This window comes from Cyprinodon tularosa, unplaced genomic scaffold (assembly GCF_016077235.1).
Source record: "Cyprinodon tularosa strain WSP-4 unplaced genomic scaffold, ASM1607723v1 ctg97, whole genome shotgun sequence".
Taxonomy (NCBI): domain Eukaryota; kingdom Metazoa; phylum Chordata; class Actinopteri; order Cyprinodontiformes; family Cyprinodontidae; genus Cyprinodon; species Cyprinodon tularosa.
In genome coordinates this window covers 1,043,891-1,071,059 of record NW_024039751.1, presented here as the reverse complement: position 1 = coordinate 1,071,059, position 27,169 = coordinate 1,043,891, and positions in this window count along the sequence as shown.

Sequence of the window (27,169 nt, the reverse complement as noted above, 5' to 3'; positions counted from 1 at the left end):
CTGATGGAAGCCTTCTGTTCAAAAGAAGTTAGTTAAGAGTTACCTGATAGGATTAAATGAGTCTTGATGAAGTTGGATCTAAATCTGACTACTTTGGTTCTAATTGAATTTGGACTAAACTGGATTCTGTGTTGGATGTAATATGGACCAATTTGTCTCTTAAGGCGCCTTGATTCCTTTTGTTGTGAATCAAAAGCTTTCAAATAAGAAAAACTAAAAAAAAAAAAAACTATTATATTTCTTGTCTAGAAACTTTGGGGTTTTATCATGGCCGTAAAAGCAACACATATATTTTACCAGTGATACAAAACGAACATTGCAATTTTCCAGCCAGATTCCAGGGATTCAAACCATAATTAGACTTTTTTTTCTTACCCTACATAAGAATGTTAAGATAACATGAAACTAATTGGTCTAATTTCCGTCTTTGATTGGTTGTATGAGTCCCTACCCAGATGTAAAAGTAATGTTAGTTTCTGTTAATATTTACCTAGACTTGCTGTAGTAGCCGTTCAAAATTTCCCCACTTTCATTGATGGGCCCTTGGCTGGTCCCCTACAATTCTTTTTTAAACATCAATCTTGTACTAAAATGTTCTTTCTCTCATGACTTGTGCACATTAAAATCTAAAGAGAAGCATCATCTCCTGGTCAGACCCTGTAATTCGGTGAAAGGGTGGAGTCAGGGTAAAAAAAATGCTCGCCCAGAAGAAGGCCAGTGGTTGGAAGTTGGAGGGGATTTTGCTGGAAGTTGCAGGGAAGTGGACTACCATTCGGTAGGGACATTTTGAATGGCTGCTACAGACAGGTGAAGACTTAAAGGGGTCATAAAATGATTATATAGAGTATTTGGTGCTGGTCCTTAAGGTCTCTGAATAGGGTGCTTAACATTGGTTGGGCTGAAAATGGCATATTTGCTGTTCTATGAGCCCTAATGCAAGCCTGGTTAAAAGCCCTAGAATGTAACGACAGGTTTTCCTCCTTTTGTGGTATGCTCATGAATATTTAGATGAGCTGTGCTCTGATTGGTTGGTTTACAACGAAAAAAGCTGAGCAAAAGACGCATCATTGCAACAAGCACTCACTGAAACATTGAATTGTTGAAATGGCCAGGAGACCAGATGTCCGTCAATTTCCAAATCGTCCAGGATTTTTAAGATGTTTTCTTTCTTACTGTTGCTGCTGTTTTCCTCATGTGATCCAACATCTTAAAGGCGACACTATTCTTTAATGGTGCTCTTTGGGAAATATAGCAAAAAGACTAAAAAGCAGGGGATAGGGGTAACATTCTTAGACAGTAGTTTCTTCACACAAAATAGAGCAATTGCAGCTAAGACATGGGGGCCTGGCTGTCAGTGGTTGAAGTACTTGGATATGATTAGCTCCACTAAAGCATTGATGCTGGTTCTGCTATGTTTTAAATACTTAATGCTGTTTTAAGTAAGTTTAAGATTTTTTTCAACTGGATCTAAAAGTACAAATTGTGATTCTTTAGATGAATAATCAGTTATTTCAATTACGCCAATTTATTTTAAATTCCACTTGAAATAGTGACTGATTACAAGCTTATCTACAGATTTTAAGCAGAGGTTGGAAATGCCAGTCCAGACTGTGTGGAATATTTAACACCATTTATAGAATGAGAAAGATTTCTGTAGCTAAACAGTTTCCCAGCACAGAAACTGATGGAAAATCTAATATTTCCCTTCTTTATGATATAAATGATCTAAATCATTTCCTATTATTCATTCAGCCAGATTCAGGTTGTTGGGTTTAAGTTTAATATTGTTCTTCACACTGCCTATTTTGTGAAGCAGACTCATTCATTATTTAGCAATCTCTCCTTCTGAGAAAGCATGTGGTAACAGGAGAGAGTAAAATCCTCAAGGAAACTGTCCCTATAAGAGGTGTCACGTATAGTACTGAGAGGTAAGGCAGAAAAGAGACGATTGACCAAAAACACAGCAAACACTAAACCTATGGGTCAGCGGTACTGTCTGAGAAAGGAAAACAAAGGTTACAAAAACTAATTTTCAATAATAATCCCAACAATTACTTTATCTAAGACAGACCTGGAGAAATACAGAAGCATGTTTGTTGTTCTACATTCAATGGAAATGGCAGCAGTACAGTAGGCCAAACTATGGTTTAGTCTAGCATAGACATGGTTAAACATACACACACTGAGCTAGGAGTACATTTAGTTGGAGCGTTGAATAAATACAGTTTGTGGCAGGAATAGATTAATCAGAAGTTCCATCCAAGAAAGAGACCCAGTTAAACACAGTTTCTACAAGACTGAACAACTGGCTTAATATATGTTTACTCCATTAAAATGCATTTTAAGTCTCAAAGAAAACCTCTACATACCGTATTAAAATAGCCCTTTATTATTATATTAGAGCATTGTTTGTGTCGCCTTATAGATGACATAAAAATGTAAATAAGAAAGAAAACTATTTGTGAGATAATTTAGTTTTAATTTCAGTAGAGAACAACATATACTTCACAGAAATGGTTAAAGATGGGCAATAAATGAGCATAAATGAGACATTTCTGCAATTTCACCTTAAGGAAAATGATTATTAAAAAAAACCAATTTGTTTTGGTGAAGCAAAGAATCAGTTTGTGTTAAGCAGACATAATTCAAAATGTTTTCCTAAAATGTGGAGGGGGAAAATTCTCACATAACTGTAAGATTTTAAATTCTTCATATGAATTCATCTCAGCAGAAAAAGCTATAACTCAAGATAGTTAAAAAAGAAAAGTTCTGGATGTGAAGCTGCTACATGGGGAGATCTTTGCACTAGAACTGAATTTGAAGTGGATCATTTGCATCTAATGCCTTAAGACTTTTTCACTTTATGTAAAATATGTGATTTAATCACGTTTGCAAAATCAGAGAAAAAAAAGTTAAATGTAAAACATGCTTTAGGTTCTTTACTGACAGACATTAAGGTAAATATTCAGTGAAAGGGAATAATGAGTAGCAGCAATTCTTCTCAGGTGTTGGTTTAGATGTTTCCCTCCAACCAAACACCTGTCTGTTTTACACCGAGGACCTGATTCAGCACGTCCTGCCTTCTGTTATTCAACTATTCAACTGTACCCACATTCTGTTTTAATGCTGACTTACCTTCTTATGCTACAGATATATCTGGAGATTTTACCACTGAGGAAACCGTTCTACGAAGCAATAAAGTAAAGCAAATTATCCCTGTCTTTTTTTTCATCCTTCATATGCTCCCCTTTTATTATTATGGAGGCTAATAGATATAGTTTGCCTCTGTTTGTTGGTGATTATATGGGTTGGATGAATTCCCAGAATGCTTTTGTTTTTGTCCTGCCATTTGCAATGCCTTGTGGGATATGACTAATGCTGTGTTGTGCTTAAAGGATTGTAGTGTCTAGTGCAAGTGTACCCTGGGTCGCGGTGAAGTTAATTACCTGGGATTGAACAGTTACTTTGTCCCTTCTCCTGGGATCCTGTCAGCAGGCAGGAGAGGAAAGCGATGAGTCTTGAACTGGCCATTTATTCAGGTTATTGTGGAAAACAACACCTATTAAACATTACTTTATGGTAATATTTACCTCTCATTTCTGCCTCCTTGATCTCTTCATATGGCTTAAATTGTTTTTTTTTTTACAATCAACAATGTCAGCTTATTTGCTTATCTGCTTATTTACTTGTTACTTAGTGGTTATTTTACACAAATGGGGATATTGACTTGAGGACTTGACTCAGTTCTGACTGAAGTTACTCATTTCATGAATTCAGGTAATGATTTTATTGTAAAAGAAAATATAGCGTTTTGACTTTAACTTGGACTTCCCCGCTTTAAATGACCTGATTCTCTTATTATAGTCAAACATTGACCATGGAGATCAATTGCAAAAAAAAAAAGTATTGGTCAGCATTGTCTGTGTCTGCATGGTCAATAGACTTTCTAGGATCGCAAATTATATCTTGTTAATGACTTGAAATATAAACCCTCTGACTTGGAGGGGGAGAAACATGACTTGATCCCTCCTGACTCCCGTGCTTGTTTATCCCAAAAATTACTCTTAAATAAAAGGAATTAGTTATTGCCAGTTTTCTTTGGATATCAATTGCCTACTGACAGATCCTGGATCCTGTTTCTTATACCATTGTAAGCAGCAGAAAAGCTGTAGTTAGAGATACACTCAAACATTTGGTACAAGACCTTTGAATTAACTTGATTTTTCACAGAACAGGAAACCAATGGTAACATATTTCTTGTTTTTTTTTGTAATGAAAACATAAAAGAGTGAGAATGAAATTAAAAGTTTATCTGGTATGTTTTGACAAACATGAATTGTAAAGATGATACTGACTACTTTTGTCATGAACCGAGGACAGAGGCACCGCCCAATCACAGACACCTAGCAGGAGAAACACAGGTAATAACCACGATCATCTGACAGAAGATGATTATCTGAGTTGGCCACTTACCTGGTTTAACAGTCCAGTCCAAGAATGTCCCCAAGTGCTGCAGTCCCAGAGGACATGCTGGAAGCCAATCCTAGTCAGGGATCCAGAACAGGCAGGAACAGACAGGAACAGGATCCAGATCAGGCAGGAACAGAAACAGGTGGCAGGATCCAGACTTCCAGGCATCCACAAGCTCCCAGGAGGGTTCAGAGTCTGACAGGGTCCGAAAGCGTGACCAGGTGGTCACGCACAGGAGCAGACAGGATCAGGTGCAGATGAGCAGTCAGTGGAAGACGGCAGCCGAGACAGGACATGGAACCAGAACTTGATGCAGGACTTTAAACTGGTCTCCTCCCTGGAGCCAGGCTTACTGAGATAAAAGCTGAACCTCCCCCCATAATGAGCCAAAAACCCAGAGGACTCCGCGGGGGACGAACAGTGGATGATCAGGAGAAGAGACTAACACAAAAACCCTCTTTCCACTGGCTGCCAGGATCCAGGACATGAACCAAGGCAAAAACTAAACAGAAAGACAAGTAATGATCTGGCACTGAATGCTCAGGCTGAACTGAATATAAACAGAAGAAACAGGTGAGAGGAATAAATTATAATTGAGGCAGGGAGGAAAAACGGCAGGTGAAAGAAATTACCAATAAAGGGAGAGCAAACAGGCCAGATCATGACAACTTTGCCCTGAGAAACTTGTCACTATGATTTAGATCTTAGTTTTGAAGGTAGTTTTGAAGGTATGAAATTCAGCATTTTTTGGCTTGATATGTAATGAACAACCAGAACTGGGCCTGATCAAAACATTTAAACTTGCATGTTTTTGTGCGGTTGTGTCTGGCTATCAAGGTTAGCATGATAGCTACATGACTTTCGTACTGACTGCTCTAAAATATACGGTAACTTTCACAGTTGATAATGAAATGTTTATTAACTTTATTAAAGGGAACATAGGCTGAAGTCCGCCTGAGACACAGCCAATCAGCTTTGAACCACACCTCCACAAAAGCCATTCAGCATCCAAAGTTCATCTAAAAAGGCCTCCGATCCACAATCTGTCTGCTACCTAGTGCGCAGGTAGCAGGCGGCGCTGTCTGACTTCGATGCAGATGACCCCATTTCAACCCACCTCCAGACCCTCCTCCACCATCATAGCTAAAACTTCATCAGAGTGTCATTCCCTCCTGACTTTTACAGGTTTCCTGTCTCATTTCAACCGGTCCGACAGAAGACCGCCATGTTGAGCCTGGTTCTGCCAGAGGTTTCTTCCCAATGGGGAGTTTTTCCTCTCCACTGTCGCTTCATGCTTGCTCATCATGGACAGGTTCTCTCAACCTGTGTTATCCAAACTAGACTTCCATCTTCCCTGAGTGAAGCTCTAGTATCAGCTCACGCAGACCACTGGATCTCCCCATAAAGCTTAGCAGACCGTCTCGCTAACCAGCAGTCTACAGACTGACCATCTTCATCTATCTCCACTCCACCACCAGTTTCAAGCCTAGGGGGAAACAGCCCTATTCTGTACTCCAGTGCATATCAATCAAAATTCAGCGCTATGTGTCCTGCCAAGGTCTAAGCGCCAAAGACAAAGTAATTGTATCAGTAAATTTTTTCTAATTGTCTTTTCTCTCCATGTTAGGTTTTCAGATTGAACTCAGATCATACTGTATGGGTTCTTTGCAATCAGATTCTAAAATTAGCTACACAAGTATCTAGTGGGTAGCTGTAGCCTGTAGGCTACTGTATACTTCAGATATTACTATAAAAGACATTAATCCAAACATTTCATACAACCGAAGTGTTGATTGTAATAAACGTACAGCAACAACTCAGTCGGATCAAATATATTGTCAGGAACACTTTAGTGTTGCTACATTGCTATCTAAGCTAACATTATTCCCATCAGGTAATAGTTATGCTGCTATAGACTTAGACTGCTGGAGGACATCCTTTTCCATCATTCTGGTTCATTCTATCTGTATTCTCCAACTCTGCAGAATTTGTTAGTTCAACCTCTAATGCTATACTCTCTGCTTTTTCTCATAGTAGCTTCATCTGGCCTGTTCCTGTTTGGCTGGGACGCCATCCTGGAGAAAAATATCAACTGTGCTGCTGCCATTAACACCTTTGTTTATAGATGTTTGAGATTGGCCTGTCTTTAAGTGTAGTGCTGTTGCTCTGACTGTAACTGTTCTGCTGTAGGTTTTATGTTAAAAGGGAATTTTTCCTCTCCACTGTCGCTACAAGAATGCTTAGTGTGATGGATTGCATTTGAGTCAATGAGTCAATGCAATCGGCTGGATGTGCTCTCCTCATCCTCTGACATCAGAGCTGGTTCGGAGCTGTGTGTTTCCTGGACGAGGCCGTGTGTGGAGCTGGTTTACAGTTGCCTTTTGTATCTCTGCTTCTTTCTGTATCTTTGTTTCTGTCTCCTTGAATCCCAGTGGGCCTCAGCAGATGGCCACTCACACTGAGCCTGGTTCTGGTTTTTCCTCTCCACTGTCACTACAAGCATGCTTAGTGAGAGGGATTGCCGTCAAGTCAATGAGTAGATGCAATTAGCTGGTTTTCCTTAGATAGAAAACTTTGAATCAATTTGACTGGATGATCTGGTTGAATCGTAAAGTGCTTTGAGATGACATGTGCTGTGAATTGGCGCTGTATAAATAAACTGAATTTAATTAGGTTCTTGTCAAAATGTGTTTGAGAAAAAGCCTTATTTTCTCGATTCTAGAGTTTTGAAAAAACTTAAAAAGTATAAACAGAGCAAACTTGTTACCGAAGACTATCTACATCTGACCTGAAATTAGCTCCATGTCTTACAGGCAGATGGTTTTGAACTGTTTGTTTTATTAAACACAGAAAACAGCAATGGAGCTCTGAGTTTTTTAGTAATAAACAGGCAAACCAGTTTTTCTCCCCAAACTAACATCCTATATGAAACTATGACAAAAGACATAATTTCGGCAATAATTCATTATCATTTAATTTAGGGATTAAATATTTTTACAGCTTGAAAAATATTTATTTCTATTATAATCAATTTCAAGAATATCCTTATGTAAGGCCTGATGTATAGTAGGAATACTATATGCAGTATATACAGTACAGTATTATTTTTTTTTATTTACTCTGCCACATATTCTGTTATTATTATACACTTTTTAAGGTCCACATTTGTGTGACCATTTTTGCTGTAATGCTTTTGCTGCTGAAACCACATTTTCCCCAATGTGGGACAATAAAGGGATTTTCTATTCTGTATTCTGTATCTCAGAATTCTATAGTTTAATTGATTGAAAATAACATATAAGATCAGTAAAAAGGGAAATTATGTTTTTACAGAAATTTCAGACTCCCAGACTGTGACCCGTTATTAAGCTTATTGGATTTAACACCATGTCTTTGCAGTATGTTACATTATTATTTTAAATTATATAATCATATAACAAACAATTTATATGAGTTTTACTTTCTGAAATGAGAGGGAAATGTGTAAAAAATTGCTTTATATTATTACTCATATTTATTTTTTAATTATTATTTATTCAAAACATGCTATTTGTTGCCCGTGATAAAAGTATATCCTAGAAATGGTCCAAAGGGGAGAAAGATAAGAAAACCTTAAATTTTGCTGTTAAAATATTTTTATTGGACATAGCATAACAGAGCCACTAATAAAGTAATAGAGATTAAAAAGCAATATTTGTTGCCTTTTATGCATTTTTTTCCTACCGTTTAAGCCTCTTTTCTAATTTTAATACAAAACAAAATTTTTCCCCTGTAGCTCCTACATTAAACTGAGATTTATGACTCGTTTTTAGGAGCTCTTTTTCCCTTTTATCCCTGATTAAAATGGTCTGTGATAACCCGGAGTTTGTTGTTGTAAAGTTGCAATTGCTTTCCTGAGCAGAGTGTAATTATAAAGCTAATATTACGGTGAAGCTCTGAAAACAAAAACCTTGATTGCAATTAATTGGATTTAGGATTTAATGTGCTTTAATTTCCATGAACACCTGAGAGAATTCACGGCTGATGGAGGAAAGGAAAACTCATTAAACTTAGTGCAGTCATCACCTGGACTTCACTGGGAAAGCGGCGTTGGAGACGTCGACACGACGAAACGGAAAAGGCACAACAGTCTGTGTTCTGAAAACAACTTCAATACTCTACAAATATATCAAATCCCTTCAGATTTTTTATTTTTTTTTTATGCCCAAATACGGAAGTTGAGGAAATAAAGAGTGGAAAAACATACAAAAAAGGGGAAGAAATCCTCATGGGTGTTGAAGCGTTTATCAGGGGATATGTATCCCCAACTAGCTGGCAAGTGTGCAATGAAGCCTGCCATAGTGTCACGCCGCACTGTGGGTTTTAATAGGAACACGGCTTAAGAGGCCCTTACATCTTTCGTTTCACTTGAAGTTGTCACTCAGTAATCCCTCGGTAAAGTGTAATGCCGCTGGATTAGCGCCGCAACCCCAGATTTCCAAATTATCATCGGAAAAAGCCCTCTGAATGATGTTGCTAATAGGGACCAAATTATGCAAAAAAAGAGGACGAGGGGCACTTTTTTCTCTCTCTCTCTCTGCACCCTCTTTCAATTCATCACGTCACTTTCTCTTTCTGCAGAACTTTTATAGCGGGCAGATTAGCATGAGGCTGTGTTCATGTCCACTAGCTGCTTTGGACTCGGAAAAAGAGGGAGGGGGGAAAAAAAACCCAAACATCACAGGAGGTTTTATTAATAGGGGGCAGGCTGAGTCCATCTGTGGTTGAGCTCGGGCCTAATCCTTCCCTCTGACTGAATGAGACTGTAAAAATTCCCCATGATAGCTCGTGTCAGCAGCTCTAGGAGTGGGCGGGGAGGATGAGGAGCATAAGGAAAAGAAAGGAAAAGCTGCCTCCTTCTCCTCCCACTGCCCACAATCCCTGGAGTCATCTTAACCAAAACCCCCAAAACCCGAGTTGACCGCGTCTGTTGCCATCAGTAAGGCCGAACACTTCCACTCTGAGGATAACAATGATTTTCCCCGACCCTTTTCAGAACCCACACACCAAGCCCATCTTTGTCTTTTCGGCAAACAGTTACTGTACCCTTCTTTCTCTTTTCATTTCTCGTTTTCACACCAGCTTCCTGTTCTCGTGTCAGTGTTAAAGGACTTCCTCTGACAGTGTGTGCTGAGCCATGTTAAAGCTCACTCGCTCTGAGATCATCTGCTGCTCTTTTCTTTGTCAGATTTGTATCAAAAACCCCTGGATAGGAATCTACCGGAACGCCTCTCATTGTCCATCTTTTTTTTTTTTTGTATTTCATTTCATCGATGCTGATAAAAGAGGAGAGCGGGGCGTGTTCCTGTCGTTCCACTTCTCTCTCCAGACGCAGCCAGGGGACATTGGAGGAGGGATGATGGGAGCTTCAACCTGCCCTCACAGCACAATTGGGCTGCCTGCCATGGGCCTCATGATTTATGATGCCATCAAAAACCAACACTGCTTTTTTTTCTCTCTTCTTTTACCTCACCAAGGGTCACTGTGTTGTCTTAGAAGCTGCCATCTCCCAGGGTGTTGGGATGCTCTCTGAACTGAAACGTGAATGACTTCCAGTGCCTTTTATCATCTAAGCCCCTCAAACTAATATGTTTTATTGGGATTTAATAAGATAGATAAATAAAGTGGAAGAAATAAGAAAGGGGCACTTTTATTTTTCTGACAATTTTTGCATGTAGTATAGTATATATGTCTCCATTGCTAAATCAGCTGATTTCACCCCACCTGTCAATCAAACCTGGCGGCTTGGCAAGGCAACTGACCAATTAGGGAATGGCGAATTGCCCTGAAGTGAATCGCCACTTGTGACTGGTTCAAATGGCAAAATTAAAAAATCTCGAGCTGATTTTTAAACCTTAGAACTCCACATATGATGATAATAAAGTTGTAGATATAGCAGGTTCAGTCCTACAGTGTGTGGTATGCTGCCACACAGCATACAGTAGTAGCCATTCAAAATTTCCCCACTTTCCTTGATGGGCCCTTGGCTGGTTCCCTACAATTCCTTTTTAATTGTACTAAAATTTTCATTCTGTTATGATTTATGGACATTAGAATCTAAAGAGAAGCGTCATCTCCTGGTCAGACCCTGTAATTCAGTGATAGGGTGGAGATACAATAAAAAAAATATGCAAGAGGAGGTCACTTCAGTGGCTAGAAGTTGGAGGGGATTTTGCTGAGAGTTGCAGGGAAGTGGGCTGCCATTCGGCTGGCATTTGAATGGGAAGGGCCATTTTGAATGGCTGGTACTGTAAGTATCAAATGGTAAACATCACCAAAAACCTCAGGAGCTCAAACCTGATTTTAAAATGAATAACCATCACAATCAAGGAAGAAGCAATTGAGATACACTGTGGACAAACTTTGAAAGAAAGAACAAACAATACAAATAAATAAGAACAAATAAATAAGAAAAGTTGATTAAGGGAGTAGAGCAAGCAAAAGCAGGAGATATATTTAGTTTTTCCCCAGCATTCTGACTGGTTACCTGTCCTGTTTAATATCAGCCCAGGGAAGACCCCACACGGAAGGATAGCAGCCCAAATTATTCAAATATGTTGGATTTGCCTGATTTGAGCCTGAGTGGTCCTGATGTCCTTCCAAGCAGACTCTCTTAACCCACCACACAGCAACATTATCTCATGAGATTATCATAAGTGCGGTCATGATATTCGGAGCCTCTCGGAAGGAGATGATAGGGGGCAAAATGGGCATGATTATCTCGCCGTGTGAACCAGGTATTAGCTGTAGGAGTGGGAGTCTCTTTAATGGCTTTGTTGGGATTTTGCATTGTAATGGGAGAGTTAGATAGAAAAATAAAATGTTATTAATGCGTGTCAAATGTGTTAGGGAACACATAGCGGAGAGTAATGGGAACAGATTTCTTCACAACATGTTTTTTGTGTTTATTACTACATTTCTACTCTTTCTGCAAGTAGTTCTTGCGTAGCTCCGACTGAGAAAGACCCAGGTCTATTTTAGTCGGTCTAATCAGCGATTCAACTGGAATTTATGGGTGTGACAGGAAGAGAGACGAGGTTATAAAGTAAAACACATCCACTTTGGGGGAAAATACCAAATAGAATCAGTCAATCGCAAGAGAAGACAGTCAGATTTATAGACGCACAGTGGGTATATGGCCGTCAGGTTGGCGGGAGGTTTAAAAAGGTGCCAAATGCAGAGACTGAAGCCGAGGTGGTTTCTTGCAAGATTTAATTAATCAAAAAGGGCAACAAAATCCTCAGGATCCAAAATAGTCCTGAATACCAGAAAACTTACTTGAGGGGGAAGATATGATGACAAACCAGAAAACAATGATTAGGCATATATGGGAGAGACAAACAAAGACCAGGCTAATCAGCAGATTGGGAGCAGGTGTGAACAGAGGAGTCTAGAAGGGAGCTAGGAAAAAGGAGACTGACACAAGAGGGAAAACAAGAAATACCCAAGAAAACTTAAAATTAAACCTGAACAAAACCAAAACCATGACAATGGCTGTTGGGACAGACTGGGACGTAATTATTAAAACTTCATAAAAAAAGACATCAATAGCTAAAGGAGCTGTCAGTGGATAGTCTGGGAGTCTCTACTGAGACTGCAGCCCTGTGACCCGGTCCGGATGAAGCGGGAGACGAGTACAAGACTTACCAATGGTAGGAGCTCAGGAGGACAAAAAATAATGTTTCTCTTTTAGCCTTGCAAAAACAACAAGGGACAGTAGAAAGCCCAACTCATCACTCTCCTTGGAAAGAAAGAAAATTGTTTGCAGGTAAGTGCAGCTTATTACTCTCTTTTGTATCAACAAACTTTACAGATCTCTCTCTGAGAATCACCTCTCACTGCCTCAGCCATCATATAAACCATCCCACAGCCTTAATGCTGCATTTTTGTTTCTTTAAACCCAGCTCCCATTATGTTATTGATATAGGTCTATAAAAAATCTATATCTGTTCTAGTTTAAGAGATGTGGGAAATTGTTTCAGTTTGTTTTGCACAGAGATAGAAGAGAAAGAAAATCTGATAGGTTAAAAGTCGTACCCAACCAGTGTGACCTGTGCTTAACATTCTGAATTGATCCCAGTCTCTGTTGCCTGGAAGACCTTAGCAAGACCCAGACATAAATAAGAATGTTCCCGTTTTAGAAACATCTCTATCCAATATCAATAAACTCTTGCCTTATTCAACAATTTGAAAACATGGGTTTGATTCCCAGTGAACCTGCATTGTTTTTATTCTGACAATCCATTTAGATGTATTACTTTCAGTTTTGTTTTGTTTTTTATAGACTGATTTTATGGAACCACATTATTTATTTATTCTACTGATTTAATGTTTGTTTTTTTTTACAAATTATAGTATGTATGTTGTTTTTCTACACTTCCTGGGGCAGGGCTTCCCCTGAAGGGTGGACCGAAGGCCATTTCTATGGCCATCAGCAACTGCATTTCTAATGGTAAATGTTCTGTAGGCACACCTGTCTTTAAGCAAGTATGTTGGTCTTCTTCTGCTGTTATAAACGGTGCTACAGTTTATGAAAAAGCGTACTTTACTTTATGAGATTAACTCGGTATACAATCAATTACTAGACTTCCTGCCTTCATCTTTATGCCCTATTATCCTGGTGTTTATGCAGACATTCAAAGACCATTGGAAATGGTTCTCAGGTTGTGTCCAGGCCCACCAGAAATGCATCTTTACTTCCCTTCTGATTGGATGTCTTCTGGTTGTAACATAATGTACCTATAAATGTGAGCATGAATGCTGTTGTATCAAATGCATACAACGGTTTTTATTTATTTATTTTTTTTAGGAAAAAAGTCAAAAAATTCTCTTCAGCACTATACTGTAAGTATACACTACGTTGTGTTGGTCTATCACATGAAGACCCAATAAGATACATTTATGTCTATGGTTGTAATATAAGAAAATATGAAGAAGTTCAACGTGTGTACAAACTTTTACAAGGAGCTGTATCTCCGTTAGGCTGTGTCCATTTATCTGCGGTGGCTGAATACCACGTTAAAATGCAAATCCTGAGTTTTTAATATTCCGTTTCATTCCTAGAAGCTCTGATAGAAGTCGTTTTTTCCCTTTGTTGCAGAAAAGGAGCGGTATCTTAGATGCTGTGTGCCTACATAGTCTTTAGATGTTAGCACCAATTACCAGAGAAACCTGCAAAGCTGTATATCTACAGAGGAAGGACTGTCAGGCTTTGAATATCACCTTAAATTGCAAGCTGCCGAATTCATCTCCCTACATATGCATGAAGCGACACTATTGAAATCTCTCTGCAGAGGTAGAGGGAAAGAACTTCCTCACACTTTGCAAGGCTCTGGAAGAATCATCATCGTTTAGTAAGGCCACTTTTTTTCTTTTTTTTTTTTTGCATTCGCAGCCATGTCTGGAGAATTGAATGTGTGGAAATCTTTTCATAATACACGTCCACCCTCTCCTCCCTCCTCTCTCGCTGCTTTACAGACAGAGCACCGGCAGTTCATCTGCAGCCGAGCTAGGACGGGATGGGGGGGGGGGGGGTGCTGATTTCTCGCCGTCAAAGGACACGGCTCGGCTTGGCTTGATTAGCCACGCTCACTGAGCATGCCCAGAAGCCGAGGCCCTGCTGTCAGAGGTGGAGAGGATACAGCTCCAGTAGGGGAGGGGTTGGGTTAATGGGTGGAGTGGGTGGTGGATGCAGAAGCTCTGTCTGCACGCTTCTAAACACAGGGTGTCACAGCGCCATGCTAATGTGAACTCCCACTGGCAAGTATCACTGAATGTTTGATACAGTCCCCCTGTTGCCGCTGTGTTTCGCTCATGGCTAAACTGGCCTAAAGCAAGGCTGCAAATTTCTCATTTGAGGTCCTGTGGGTTCCGCAGGAGGTCCTGAAAAGTGCTTCCCAATTGCCGTTAAAAATCCATTTCGAATGCTCAGCTGTGATTTATTTTTCAGCATAACTGAACTGGCTCAAAGTGCCAGCCTCCGTTAAGACCAGCACTCGCGAGGCGCTCCAGCTGCAGAGTCAAGACATTTTTATGCTCCTCAATAAACATGTCTATTAAAGTCAGATGACCTGCCTCAGATTATGACTCATTCAAGAAGAAAAGTCACATCTTGGCAGTATTTCTTTATTAGACATAGCGATGTTTGCCAGGATCTGGAATGAATTAGCCTCGTAGCGATTTGAGCTGCTGAGAGCCCCTTAAATTATCCTCATTGACTAATCTGCTGATCAGCGTGAGGTGCGGCTGCCATTCTGTCAGCAGAGAACGATGTTTGATTATTGCAAACCATCAGGAGAATCTGTGCAAGGTCAGAGAGAGCTCCAGAAATGGCTATTTGCTCTGCCTTCCTCAGTCTCCAATAAGTGGAGAGTAGTCACAACGATTTGTCGCGGGGATGTGAGAAAATAAACTGTCCAAAGATGGATCCTAATCCCTGCCTCGTGAGCTTTTTCTCTAAGGGAAGAAAAATTGCAACAGTATTCACAAGTAATTTTCTGCTGATGCTGAAAAGTGCTCATGGAAACTTGAAAAGGTCGTCTCGTAATTAGGAATTGCCTACATCTCCATGTTCAGCATGTACACATGGACACCAAATGCAGCAGCACCTTATCACTCTACCAATCTAGTAATATGCGCATAGAATAAATGACATTAAGTCTCCTTGTGCATTCACATGTATATCTACACTTCAATTCGATTTGGTGGATGCTGAGGTGGCCATTTAAAAATCACAAAGTGACACAAAGCAAACATCTTGTGCGTTTATAGCAAGTGGGGCAGATTAAGTCTTTCAAGATAGATAAAATATTTCAATTTAGAATGAATATACTAACTGTGGGAGCTCAGGAGGACAGAAAGCAGAAAAAGTGAAGCGGGGATCTTCTTTTAGCTCGTTAGAGCAGCGACTTAATTGCTATTGTGTATGCTGCTTTACGTTTCCTTCCTGCCTGGTTTTGGTACATAATCTCCAGTGAATAATCAATCTTATACTGCCAGTGGCCCACACATGGACCCTCTATGCAGCCAGTATGACAGAGGAAAAAAGGTGGAAAGTTACAAACGTGGTGTTCCTGTGTTCTGTCCAATCAGACCAGCATACCTATACGCATGCACAAGACATCAGATTTGCATTTATCCCTTCAGTTTTGAACAAAAAATAGACTTGAAACTACCTCGACGGACATGCATCCCTTTAGTCATGTACAAAAAAACAATGTGAGATTAAATGTGAAAACATATGAAAACTAAAATTGTTGCTTGCTGCCATAAATATGCACAATTAATTTATTTAAAAAGCTGACCTGAAACAATGTCAGTTTTTCATTCACAAGAACGCAAGTATGGGTTTGTGTCCTAACCGAGTATGTTCTTAAGAAGAACACAGGAAAGTGTGGACTCTGGGAGAACGGGAGCACGCAGCATAAATATGGGTCAATTGGAACAGAAGCGTACTGATGACGTCACCACATGCTCGGCTCATCTGGAGCTGCATTTCACCTCCTGTTATTGATAGTGTCTAGATAATCATAAATTCTTACTTTTTTCATTTATTTTGGGAGTAATAATGAACACAAATCACAGTCAGATAAACACAAATCACATGAACATTTTGCCAAATAAAACAAAAAAATTGCCAGAAATCGCGAGAACAACATCCTGCGACTTTGTCCGTTCTCAGTCTGCTGTTCTAGTGAATTGGAACAGTACTAGGGCTGAGACTGTTGACGTTTAAGAGGTACACGAGCAAATGAGAATGCACAAGTACATATATTGAGAAACAGCAAATGTTTAACTCAACTACCGTATTTTTCGGACTATAGATCGCACCTCACTATAAGCTGCGCCGAGTAATTTTATTTAATTTTTTTACTGGAATTGTACATATAAGCTGCACCAGGCTAACCCCTTGCTCCCACTGGCTCCGGTGCAGTTACCGAGCCGACGGAGACCGCAACTCCCGCACACCCCCTCTCACACCGCCCTTTTGACTACGGTGCGGTGCGGCTCTGCGGCTCCGGCAACAGGTCCGGAGATTTAACAGAAGTTCACTTGAGTTCACGTAACTTCACGCGATAACACGGCCCAAATAAAGGATTTTTGCGAGAGCTTGTTGCGGAGGGCTCCGGCACGCCGCAAGGATAGCTTTCTTGCGGAATTTTCTGCAGCGCCGGAGTGTCTCGGTAACCGCAGCCGGACAGCTCAGCAGCCGGTGAGAGAGGTTTACGTCTTTTTAATGACTTGGAATCCTTGCGGCGCCGCACACACCGCACCGCAACGGTAAGACAGGAGTCTGTGTGAGCCTGGGGTTAAGCCACTGATATCTACTGAACTGTCTCCCACAAAACCTGTAGGGGGAGCTCTACATCTAGCCCCTGGAGGAAGGACGAGAAAGAATGCTAGCTGCCATTAGCTGGTTGGCTCGCAGCAGTAAGAGCTTCGACCAAACAGCTCTTTAATTCAGCTCTATAGGAGCTGAGCCCAGTCTCTTCATTCGTTGGACAGCTTTAACTCGGCAAATACATGTCAAAATGTGTGAATATGAAACATATGTTCTCCGTCATGCCTGCTACTAGCATGTTTGAGTGCTAAATAAAAATCAGCCCTTTATTCTTTCACATCCAACTTTGACTTCCCCCCCTGGCGGTTAAGGAAAATCCATAGAAAAGCTGCACCTTCTTATAAGCCGCATGGTTCTGTCAGGGTTTGGTTGTGGTTTGGAGGACCCAAATAAAGAGGCAGAGAGGCTGAGGAGATTTTTTGTGGATTTAATTAAAGGAAACTGCTTAACAAAGGCAGGAAACCAAAAATCCAACTAATAATGAAACACAGACAAGAACCATGGAGACATCAAGCGAAAACCAAACACGAGGAGCCAGGGAGAGACGAGGAACGTAGACCACAGCATGGGAAGACAGCAAAGACAAGGAACCAACAAAGAGTGAGAGCAGAGGGAGAGCATATATAGCAGAGAGAGACAAAGGGAGGGCTAACGAGCTGACAAGGAGCAGGTGTGAGAGGAGACAACGAGGGAGCCAAGGGGAAAGGAACACACACAAGAGGGCAACAGAGAACAACAGAAAAACACGAGAACTAACATAAATCTAGAAATTACAACAAAACTGGAATTAAACCAATAAAACTAGAAAACAAGGAGCAAAGTAAAGAACAACAGAACCAAGACCATGACAGGTTCAAAAGGTGGGGGAAAAAGTGACGAGTTAGTATAAGAAATGCCGTTTTCTAAAAGGAAAACCCACTCATACCTGTTACCAAACCAAATCTGAATGAAGAATATAATAATTTTGCTCTATTCAAAATATCTTAAGTTTCATATTTTAGCTTTACCTGTTTTAAAATCTATACAAATAAAAAAAAATCTCTTATTAAGCTTTTTACTTTTTACTATCTGATTATTAATCAGTTTTGGTTCTGAATGGTCGCTTATCAGGACCAGGTAAATCAATCTGTTGGTGCAGAAAGGATCTGTAGTCTCTCCAGTTAACTAGTTATATCCCAGTGGTCCTGTTGATGGAAAGAGCCCATAAAAACATCAAAAGGGAGGCTGTGGAGGTAAAACCTCTGAGGCAATGACCTAAATCCCAGAATCTGAGACGCTTGAAACAACCTGACCTTTAAAATAGAAAGTTTGCTATTATGGCACCACCTTCTCAACAAAACACTACAGAAATGCAGACAAGGCTTCAGACTATCGTCTATCTCCATCTTTCTCCTGCTAGAAATACGAATTCCCTGATTCGCTTAAACTCTCCCAACTAAGGGGGATCTAAGCAATTTGGCCTTAACATTTAAATTAGCTTCATTTTTAGTCTAACCCGTAAATCTGAAATGGAAATAGATTGCTACAACTCATGGACTGAAGAAGACAAGATTGACTGATGATACACATCTGTCCAACAGCTGGCTCCTCGCTTAGTCCCACTGTGTTGGGATACCCTCGACAGTCCTGCCAAAAATAATAAACTATCCTAATTATCTTAAGTCATCTCTATGTGAAACAGTTTCCTAGACTGAAGGACTCAGTAAGGTAGCATCACTTATTATGCTTACAGTCTTTTCCCCTCAGGATAAAGTGTTAGGTCATGTATTTACTTTACTTTAGAGCTTATCTTAATCCTCTCATCATGGCCCTATGTGGAAAATGTAATGGCCTCTTTTTGTAAATTGCAAATTAGCTGTGATTAATCACTTCTGAAGCAACTTCCAAGCCAAAACAACTGCTGACCATTAGCACACAAAGATACGGCTCATGTTTACCAGAAAACATCCTGATGATCCCCAAGACCTTTGGGAAAAATATTATTTGGACTGAAAAGAGGATAACTAGAGTTTTATATAATGATTGTGTCGTTTTTCCATATGGTGTAAAACTAACAGCATTTCGAGATAAAAATTGTATACATTCAGACAATCATGGTGTGATTGGTCAGCTTCGCTTCTTCAGGACTTTGACAACTTGCCGTTACTGACGTACTCATCAGTTTAGCTCTCGACTAGAAAAACCTAAAAGAGAATATTTGGCCTAGAACTGGAAGATAGGAACCAGAAATATCTTGATATTTTTAAAAAGGCACATTTTCTAAAAAATTAAATAAAATACTTTTAATAAAACCTCAAGTTTTATAAAATCTCGATATATTGCCCAGCCCTAATTTGGCTTTTCCAGCTGGAAAATGATCCAAAGCACAACACCAAGTCCACAAATGGGCAGACTGATATTATAAGAGAGACAGGGACTTGTATTCACTGTCCTTTTTTCCATGAGAAATTGTAACCTTTAAAGAAGGGCATGCAATCAGTACTGCTTTGCATAAGAAATGGCCCCAAGTGTAAGAAACTTTCCAACAATATTCCATCTAAAAGAACAGTTGTATAGATTACTTCAAGGTGAGACATTCTGTAAGAGCGACAAAGGCTTCCTGACATTCATGACAGAATCTTGAGAATCAAGGTGGGTGGAGAATGTTCTCAGCTTCAACAGTAAGTTGAAAATCAAAAGACAACACTATCCAGATAAAAGATATGAAGAAAAGGCAAAGGATAGCAGGAAGTGACAGTGACACATCTGGACCAATCCATGTACAGGTCTGCTTCTCATCCAGGGGACTGAGCTCCCTCCCAACTCTGTCCAAACATGGTCATAGATTAGTGGGGATCAAAATGTCCTTAACCATCCAGGAACTATTTAGAGCCAATCCATAACAAAAAGCTGAGATGATACTGAACAGATTCAAAGATCTGGAGAACGGGATTTTGCGATTGCCATCTCTGAACACCACTAATAACTTGTGATCATTACTGAAAAAGAAAATGAAGAAACAGAAATTTCCATCAATTTCATTTAAAAAATGTCTGAATAAGACTATGGGTGAGTCCCAAACCAGTCAGACGTGTGCTCAAAAATGTTGAGCATATGTTGAATTGCAGCTTAAAAAAATGAAAATAACCATAAACCCTTAAATCCATTTCTAACGTGTTGAAAATTAAGCATTGTAGATTCCTTTGTACTTATCTATTGTGCTTCTTCTTGCTGCCTTAAGCCTTTTCTGGAATTGTTTTATTTAATCTGAGTCTGACAACAGCCAGGTATTGAGCAGAAGTCTAGGTCAGCACACAGATGTGTCTCTGGTTCCCCACATCTGGATAAAATGGCTGAATCACTCAGCATGGTCCATACCAGTCACAGGACTTGTAGCTTCTACCTCCTATTCCCACCTCCTGTCCTTCCCCTTTTGCAGAGGTTGACAGTAAGAACTCTATCGTGGAAAGAAAAGGAACAGAATCAGCCTTTAGAATTTTGAACGTCATAACATGACAGAAATGCAGATGAATGATGCCGGTCAAATTGGGACTACCTTACATTCTTTTTGGAAAAAAAAAAAGCCCTCCATTATAAAACCCCAAACCTATGAATTTGTCGCATTTGCTTGCATCACACAGAGAAAGTGTAAAGAAATAACATATTTCTGTTTAACTCTGTGAGGTGGGCTGTGCCTGTACATCCTATCATGATAAGGATTGTGGGATTGTATAGCTCCAATACGTTAGATAGGAACGTTGGGAGGATCCTATGAACTATCGATTGGAACCATCCCACATTCTTTGTCCTCTACACGCTATAGTGACTGAAGACACACTTCTGCATTGGATTAAACATCCTTACTGATCTGCACTGTTCAGATGGATCCAGAGTTCTACTAGTGACCTGATTGTTTGGCTCAAATGTGGAAACAGAGATACATCTTATAGGAAACCAGAGCTCGAGAACTGAAATGGAAGATGTCTTGTCCAGGTTGTTGTTTGTTCCTTATGACTCACCCTACTTCGAACTGTTGAGCTGCCTTACTTTTATTGATCCCACCCCTACTGAGCTGGTACTCAATTGTGATTAAGAATAAATCAAACCATATGACCCCTGATTCCCAAAGACTCTTCCATCTGTGTGTCCATCGCCAATTTGAGTCTTTCTAGTCAGTGTGATGATCCCTACTTGGTCTGTTGCACAGGAGCATGGTGGAAGACCCTGCCCCGTCATCCGTCACATATATATACGGATTGGGTCTATTTGTGAAGGATAATGGTGCAAAATGTGTCAATTCTAAAAACCAGATGAGCCCCACAGAAGGTCAGATCTAAGAGGAGTAAAGCAGATGTGGTAAATTTGGAAATGAGAAGTGATGCATGAACAAATCTTGCACCCACTGAGTCTGGATGGCTGCAGTGCACATTTTGCAAGGAATGAAGAAACAGGCTAGGAATCCAGAGTAGAATTTATAATCCTCCTTCTCACATATAAAGCCTCAAATTGCCAAGCTCCATCTGATATCAGATATACGATTGTTCTTAATGTCCCTAACAGAGCACTTTGCTCTCAATCTGCAGGTTTACTAGTGGGCTCTAAAATTGCTAAAAGTAGAATGGGGGGCAGATCTTTTAGTTATCAGGCTACTCTCCGGTGGAAACACCTACCAGCTTTAGTCTTTGAGGCAGACACCCTGTCTACTTTTAAGGCTAGGCTTAAAACTTTCCTTTTTGATAAAGCTTATAGTTAGAGTGGCTCAGGTTATCCTGAGCTATCTCTATAGTTATGCTGCTAAAGGCTTAGACTGCTGGAGGACATAGAGACCCCTTTTTCATTATTGTGCTTCATTCTATGTCTATTCTCCCACTCTGCAGAATCTGTTTGTTCAATCTCTAACGTTCTGCTCTCTCTGCTTTTTCTCAGTAGCTTCACCCCGTCTGTTCCTGTGAAGCTGTGAGACAATCTTGAAAAGAAACATCAGCTGTGCTGCTGACATCAACACCTTTGTTTATAGATGTTGGAGATTGGCCTGTTTTTCAGTGTACTCCTATTTCTCTGACTGCGACTGGCTGGATGTGCTCTCTTCATCCTCTGACATGGGAGCTGGCTTGGAGCTCATCTGCCTGGCTGTGTGGTTCCTGGACGGGGTCGCCTTTTACAGTTGTCTTTTGCATCTCTGCTTCTTTTTCTATGTCCGCTTCTGTGTCCTTGAACCCCAGTCGGCCTCAGCAGATGGCCGCTCACACTGAGCCTGGCTCTGCTGGAGGTTTCTTCCTGTTAAAAGGGAGTTTTTGCTCTCAACTCTCGCTACAAGCATGCTTAGTGTGACGGATTGTATTTGAGTCAATGAGTCAATACAATCAACTGGTTTTCCTTAGATATAAAACTTTGAATCAATTTGACTGTATGATCTGGTGAACTGTAAAGTGCCTTGAGATGACATGTGTTGTGAATTGGCGCTATATAAATAAACTGAATTGAACGTAATATTGGTGTAGCTGTCCTTCAACTGGCCAGACATGAATATACAGTAATAGGTACTGATTGAAAAGGCCCAGTTGAGTTTATTTCAGCCACAAGGTTATGGAGAGCTGTTTCATTCAAAATAAAAAAAAATAAAAAAAAATACTGCTATTGATAAATTGTCAACAAGTATTTTATAAAATAAATAATTAACTATCCCCATGAAATAAAAAATCTGTGAATATATTTTTATCTTATTCTATTATATCTGAAGATGTTTTACTTATTGATATATTGATTAATTACTTAATGTATTTATTATTATTTATTTATTTATTTCATAATCAAGTTTTGTTTTGTGACACTTTTATAATGTAAAGCTACTTTACATATTCAGTTACTTTTATTTTTTAATGCTTCATTTGAAGCTGCTTTTATTTTATGATATTATATTCAAATAAGGAGGCAGAGTTTTATTTTTCAGGCAGTTCTTAATAGGATTAGTGAGTACATCTGCTTTGCAGAAACTGAAATACTCAAATCATGATGACCAATCGATCAAGGTATTCCCTCTTGCTGAACTCTGTTAAATCCAGTAACTATCCTTCTTCTTCTCCTCTTTTTATTTTGCAAGCAAATTACCGTTTCACTCCCGAGTGGCTGAATTCTTACCAGCTCAACCTGACAGATAAAATGCCACCTCCTCATTTAAATATAAGAACATGAAATAAAATTAGCTTAAAATAAAGAACAGAGGTAAAAGATAAAAGTCACTGAATAGGTAAAGTAGCTTTACAAAATAAAAGTTTTCAATAAATACTCCATAATGAAATAAATAAATAATAAAATAAATAAATTATGCAATAAATACATTTTTGATATAAATATTCTACCCCTAACATATTTCATAAGATGTTTAATTTTATGGGATATTTATTGTTTTTTATATATTTATTATTTATTACATTTTGAATGAAATGGTGCTCTATACAAGGGTGTCATAACTAGAAAATCCTTTTAGATTCATTCTCTTACATTGATTATTTTTGTTTAATTAAAGGAAGCTGTAATTCCTTTTTCTAATTTATCTTGTTTCACATAAGTTTTCTTTAAAAAAGTCCTGTAAAAAGTAAAAATCTCACTATATGGCTGATTTTATAGGAGGTATAATTTGTTGCTTTCAGCATACATTTTTAGTAATAAGCTACAAACCTTTGGTTTAGTTAATGATCCCATTGGAAAAACTTCTAAAATGTTTTACTTAAATGACTTGGAAGCCGATCTGGCCGACAGTTATTCTCAGAACCTTTCGACACCTTCAGCATGGACAATTTCCCTGCAACCAAACACGACCAGCCAAAGCCTCCTCATTACAACCCTGCACATTATTCTTGCTCAGATCAGCTTGACAGCAGAATAATATGCAGGATATGTATGAGCCTCCTAATTACACTCCACAGAGACTCGGCGCAGCATTTACCGTATTCTTTTGCATGTATTGAAGATCATGTTACATGTTTCAGCGCCATTAGAGCAGCACTGAGACATTCTTGGTGTGAAAAGCCGGCTAACAAGTTCGCTCTGGTCTTCTTCTCTGCATCGGGAGGAAAAGGTGACATGAGAGTGTTGAAATCAGGGATGTTGGAAAGGGAAATTAGATTTCATAACTTCGTTTATCTGCTTCACTGCAACTTATTCCTGTTTACTAATTTCTGTAGAACAGAGTGAATATATCCAGTTGATTCGCTCAGAGCCGATCTGATCTACCCATCCTTCCATCACATGACACATTTATAAGGATGTTCATCTCACAAAACATCCATCAGTCCATTTCTTCTTTTAGTTGTCAGTTATCAATCCCTCCATCCACTGAGATCCACCAGACCGTGCATCTGCTCATTTATTCATCCAGATGTTTTCATCTGTGCTTCCATCCAGCGTGTCCTTGTAATGGACTTGCAACCTATTCGGGTTGTACCCCGCCTCTCTCACCCAATGACAGACAGAAATAAAAACCCAGCCCCCCCACGATAAAGACATTGAGACCCCTGGTAGTTTGTACCTACAGCAATATGTCATTTTTCTTTCATTCCTTGGAGAACAAAGTGAGTTAACATTTCTTAGGGAGGCAGCTTGGTTAGTGGTCCAACCAAATGTAAATCATTCAAACCATATTTAAGAGCTGAAGCCTGAGGGCTTGTAGAAAAACAATACAGAGTCGGAGGAAACTCATGACCATCAGCTGATTTAACTGGGAATAAATGAAAACAGTACGCTGATTCAAGGATAATTACACAATGTACAATATCTGCGCTGTAAACAAGCCCGGAAATGAATTAATTCGTTCTCCTAAGTATTGCTTTATCTCAGCAGAAAGTGAATGAAGAAATGTGAATGACTTAAGCAGGCAGGAGTTCATGCTGGAGTATATGTGCAGTGTTATTTGCTGCATAGTGGGTTTTTTTTTAGTTTTTTTTTATATATACCAAATATTTCTGAGAGTAGAAATATACAAACAGTTCCCTGCATGTTTATTTCTCCTGGGAGCAGAAGAACTAAGTTGATAAAAACTTATCTTTGCCCGTAAGAACAACACTATCTGGTTGTCTTTAAAGAAGGCTGTGATATGTGCGATGCAGGCTGCTTGGGTGCCTGACTCCTCTCTGCTCCCTTGTTCACTTTGCTGTAACATATTGATCTTTTTCTGGGATTGTTTATAGGACTCTGTGTGTCTAAAAGGAGACTTATCGATTTCTCTTTTTTTAGGGGTTCTGCCTCAGCGGGACTCAAAGTCCCAGCTATCAAACGGACGATTTTGGTTTAAATACAAAGCTTAAGAAATTGTATTTTTGATATAGATATGTGATTTCAGTGATTATGCTGTGATGTTTTGATTAAATGTACCTCATAACGCTTCGGTTCATCAAAACTACATTGTTTCCTTTGATTTGCATCATTAAATGTGCCTACATGCTCATGTTTGTTCACTTGTGAAGGTTTCAATGAATGAACAAAGCAAATTTCACGCCAATAAATACAGGGTGATGTTTCTGTTGGATCCATCAAACTCTCCATCTGTTAGTTCATCCATCTGTTCATCCAACTAAGCAGCCATCTATTCTCTTATCCATGCATCTATCAATTCACCTAATTGCTCATAATTTTTTTAGTTCATCATCAATCCTAATTGTTTATATTTGTATTCCTGTCCATTCAAAGCTCTTGTGCCCCTCTCCATTAACAATAAATGTTATCGTCCCTCAGCTAAACTTCATTTACTCCAAACAACAACCATCCAGCTGTGAAGAGGTTTTGGCCCTCTCCTCTTTGGAAAATCGTTGTAATTCAGCCATTTTTGAAGACTTTGAAACAGGAATTTCTCGTTTAATGCCTGTATCTGTATCTTAGTCTAGTTTGAGTCAAGACTAAAGGGCAGATTAGACTTCTGCGACCGCACACATCAAATGTCGCTTGGGTGTGGTCGCGAAGCAGTTTTGCTGGTATGCTTCTGCACCGTTGGTCTGGAATTTCTAGGGACGCACAGCAGTTTCTCCCCAAGGCACAAGGGGGAGCATATTTGAGAACTGAAGAGAACTGCAGCGAATGGTCACAAGAACTTTGGTGGCGCCGGCGGGAGTGTTTATCTTCCAAAACAACAATGGTGCGTCTGGAAGATACCACGGTCACGGAGATGGATCTAGAGTTGCTAGACATCGAAGAGGAACAGGTTCTGTTAATGGAGTTGGCAAAAACACTGATTAACCTTTTGTCGTAGTTGTCCATTGTAGTTGTACCTAGGTTTTTAAAAATGGCACGTCCCGGTACTGAATCGAGAAGGACGACCACACAGACAGCCGGAATGGGATACCAAGGACCAATCACAGCTGCTTTTTGTCTGCGCAGTTCCGCTTGAGGTCTACGTGGGTTTGCGATGGTCCCACACATAGGCAGGATTTTTTTTTAGGTGTGCCGTGACGGTTGCAGAACCTCTGCGCAGGTTGCGTGGTTACGCAGAGAGACAGATTTGACGGTTGCAGAGGCTATGCGTCAGAAGCATTGAAAATGGCCCTTCCCAGTCAAACACCAGCGGATGGCAGCCCATTTCCCTGCAACTTCCAGCAAAATACCTTCCAATCTCCACCCACTAGAGTGACCCCCTTGTGCATATTTCTTTACTCTGACTCTACATTTTCACTGAATTACAGGGTCTGACGAGGAGATGGTGCTTCTCTTTAGATTTTAATGTCCACAACTCATCACAGAAAGAATATTGTAGTACAAAAATTTATGTTTAAAAAGGAATTGTAGGGGACCAGCAAAGGACCCATCAAAGAAAGTGGGGAAATTTTGAATGGCTGCTACTGTAAGTGTTCTTATCTGTATTTTTCAATAACAGGTATTATGCATTTAATTGATTTTTTTCCTGTATGAAGTTGCCTGCAAACTCTGCAAGAACCAACAAATGTGTTCTTGTTCTCTAAGAGACAAGGGTAAGAAAGATGTTTGTTTTGCCTGAAAGTACCTCATGAAAAGCAAAGCTGCAAACTCTTAGAAAGTCCTATCCACACGCGCAAAAGAAGACCCAATAGGAACGCAATGGTAGAGGGGCGATATTTGGATTAAACAGAAGGAGAAGGTTAGCATCATATAAATGCTGTTTATTACTCAGAAGACATGTTCATGTTTTTTCTCCATCTCTCTACCAGCCGATCATCAAAGTGTACATTACATAACAGATTACTGCATTGATTTCCACTCCTAAAATAAGGGGGTAATTTGTGACAAAGGAGGGAAATCATCTTTTCCTATGTAACAATACCTATCTAAATGTGGACGAATATCACTGATCTCAGTCACACTAAGACAGAGAACATC